Here is a 3,217-nt window from a genome sequence, read left to right as displayed (position 1 = left end):
GAGCCAATTAGGATGGGGTTGGGGTATCTAGCTGAGGGGAGGCGAGCCAATTAAGCTGACAGAGCTGAGAGCGCTGTGTATGGAGAAAAACTGGCAGGGCATGCGAGCCTCAGGAGTCACACAGAACCAATAGGGGGCTCGCGCTTACTTTAGCCCGCTCACAAACCCTGCTGGGGTGTGAGATACGTCACACAGCTCAAAGAAAAAGGACCCCTTCAGAGTTGGGAGTAACAAAATATAATAATCATGGTACAGTTGTGGCTACTAATAAACTGCACTCACATTTGTCAGGTGTCCTTCAGATTGATTTAAAATCAGCCGTGAGGTATTAACTAGTTGGATATTCAGTCCTGTTAAACAAAAGCACCTTGTTTCTTTCCTCTCATCTAACTGTGGAGAGTTCTGTGACATGTTTCTGGGGATATCTCATCATCAGATCTATTATTCATCATTCTTTTTCATTTCTAATGACAGGAAAAGACTCCAGAGATACAGAAAAATGCTCATTACACCATCCTAAGTAAAAATAAATACATCATACCATAAATAGATAGTGTTGAAGTGACAAATGAAGTAGGTGTGGAGTGCGGGTGAAGCTGAGTATACAGTAGGAGATGGGAGTGACTACAGGTGAGAGGTGAAGCTGTTGTGATAAATGCGATAAAGAAGGGAATGCAAGAAGAAAGAGAGAGGTGCCGCCCAAGACAGAATCACCAGCCGTTCAGGCACTGGTCATAAAACATGAAGGTGGAATTAAAAAGGCACAGCGTTGGAGATTACGGTTCAATTTCTGCCATGCATCCTTTAATTAATTAAAAAACCTGAAAGCAGAATCGGGGGATTAACAATTATGCACACATCCTTGGCCACGCTTTTCTTTTTTTTCACATCTAAGGTTTTTCGTGGATCTAATCCTTCAAGTCAGCATTCACAGAGTAGTCTAAATTAATTGTACGACTTATGAATGATATATAATTCTTGTCAACAGGAAATGTCTAATCAACTCCCAACTTACTTCTTATTCACACGGTTTTAAGCTTTACCCAATTTCCAACGTTCATATCGGGGGCACAATTTCAATTTTGCGAAGGACATATGCAAAAAAATCTATAAGATGAATTGAGTAAGCTAGACTTGCAAGTTTTAGCTCAAGGTCAGTCAAATTGCTGACTGGTATCTGAAATTAATGAAAAGTAATTTGTAGGGTTTGACACATTTCTTGGAAGCGTCAGTGTTTCAAAGGAGAATGAGTGTGGGAAAATAAAACTGACTGATTCCTTCTTGCGTAAGTCTGTGAGGTGAAAATGAAGGGTAAATGTTTTTGTTTTTTTTAAAACTATATATTTCCTCTTTGGCTGTAATGACCAACTGGCGTTGACCAAATGTGAGGCGCTGTGGCTTAGATGGTTAAAGCGCCTGTCTAGTAAACAGGAGATCCTGGGTTCGAATCCCAGCAGTGCCTTTTAAGAAATTTCCCACACGTCGGAATAATAAAGGTTATCTTATCAACAGCAGAGCAGCCCCCCCGCTCCAGCAGGCCGCAGAGAACGGGGGTGTGTGAAGACTCCAAACCTCCCTCCACCCGCTCATATGTAGTGTTGATGTATGTGTGTTCTAAGGTGCATTTAAAACCCAGGAGGGCATGGAGCTACCTGCCAGAGCAGCAGGTAAGCACATAGCCCCTCCTGCTAGCCCTCAATGTCTACGTGTATTTAAAATTGAGAGGTGGGCAACGACGCCAGGGGTGAAGTGTACACCCTGATGGTAATTTGGATTCTGTGTGGCGTGCCCACCCCCAAGATCCTATATGTATGTGTAATGAGAGTGTGAGTAATGTGAATGTCTAAGTTGTGGGATAAAATTGAGGCAGAGGCAGCCAGAAGGGGACAGAGGGGGGGGATGCCTCCTCTGCACCCTGGTGACACACCCCTACCCCAAGGCCCTGCATGTGTGGGTGACTGTGGTGGAGCGAGAAGAGGGAGGCAGCTGGAGATGGGGAGGGAAGGAAGGAGGGCAGTGACCCCTCCTGGGGCCAGCTCCCCGCTGACCCCAGTAGGCACCCCATACTCTGCAACCCACCAGGAAAGGGGGGCCCAGGCCCATCCGGACCGGGGCCCAGTGCAGCAACGCCGCCGGCCCCACAGAGCCCGGGACAGTCCACCTGACCCCACCACAGAGAAAACTACACCCACCCCATCATCCACTCATCTTCCAGACTACACAAGACAATAGACGCCCAGGCTGAGATCTTCCTCCACCTCTCCTGTATGTCCCCCTCCTGCAGAGAGAGTTCCCGAAGAGAGGAAAGCTCCTGCAAGATGTGACAACCTCCCCACCAGTTGAAGAGCCCCCAGGTGGCTCGATGCACCAGCGGCACCCTGCGCCAGGACTGGGCCCCCATACACCCACCCGCCCACAACCCCGGCAACACACCAACCAGGACCCAGGCCCCTGAGGCCCGGCCAGGGCCCCAGCCCAGAGACGGAACGCCCCAGAACCTCACGCCCATCCCGGACCCACCCAGGGGCAGCCAGGCTACCAGGTCAGTAACCCACGTCCGTCAGCACAGAGACCTCCCTAGCCCTGCTGCACGCAGCCACGAGGAAACCGTCACCCAAGAGCCAACAGAGCCCTTAATTGGCCATGACCGCTACCCCGGGTTGAGCCCCCCAAGGAAGATGCTCCTGGGGAACCCCCGATGCCCTAAGCCTGTCCCTACCCCCACACCTATCACAATAGTGAAGGCGGGACCAAACTATGACCCCCACCCCACTAGGTGATGGAGCTGATCAAAGGAGCCCAGAGAAATTGATCTGATGTGGTGGCAGAGGCTGTATCAAGACTAATGTAATCTAATAGATAATTTCTATATTGGTTAAAATTAAGATTATTTTTATTTTTCCAGTTCATGAGGACTGTTTTCTTGGCTATGCATAGTGCAGTGAAAACCATATGGGCTATATTCTTTTCCGTAGTGACATTATCTAAGCTGCCCAACAAACACACTAAAGGGGAAGTTGGAATGTTACATTTCAGACACTTTGATAAGTCTTCACATATCTCGCGCCAAAACTTCTGAACTGGTGGACAGAACCAAAGAGCGTGGATATAATTGTCCGTGAATTGGTTTGGCAGTGTGAGCAGTTGTTGGTAGATGTAAAGCCCATCTTGAACATCCGATGACCTGTATAGTGCACTCTATGTAGTATTTTGTATT

At 48.2% G+C, this 3,217-nt stretch overlaps 1 non-coding gene across 1 annotated transcript; it reads left to right on the top strand.

Moving 5' to 3' along the window:
* Positions 1-1,388: 1,388 nt before the first annotated feature.
* On the top strand, positions 1,389-1,462 carry trnat-agu. Its single transcript has one exon. It is a non-coding gene; the product is annotated as a tRNA-Thr (tRNA).
* The last annotated feature ends 1,755 nt before the right edge of the window (positions 1,463-3,217 follow it).

This window comes from Oreochromis aureus, linkage group 14 (assembly GCF_013358895.1).
Source record: "Oreochromis aureus strain Israel breed Guangdong linkage group 14, ZZ_aureus, whole genome shotgun sequence".
Classification (NCBI taxonomy): domain Eukaryota; kingdom Metazoa; phylum Chordata; class Actinopteri; order Cichliformes; family Cichlidae; genus Oreochromis; species Oreochromis aureus.
This window is presented reverse-complemented; position numbering and strand designations above follow the sequence as displayed.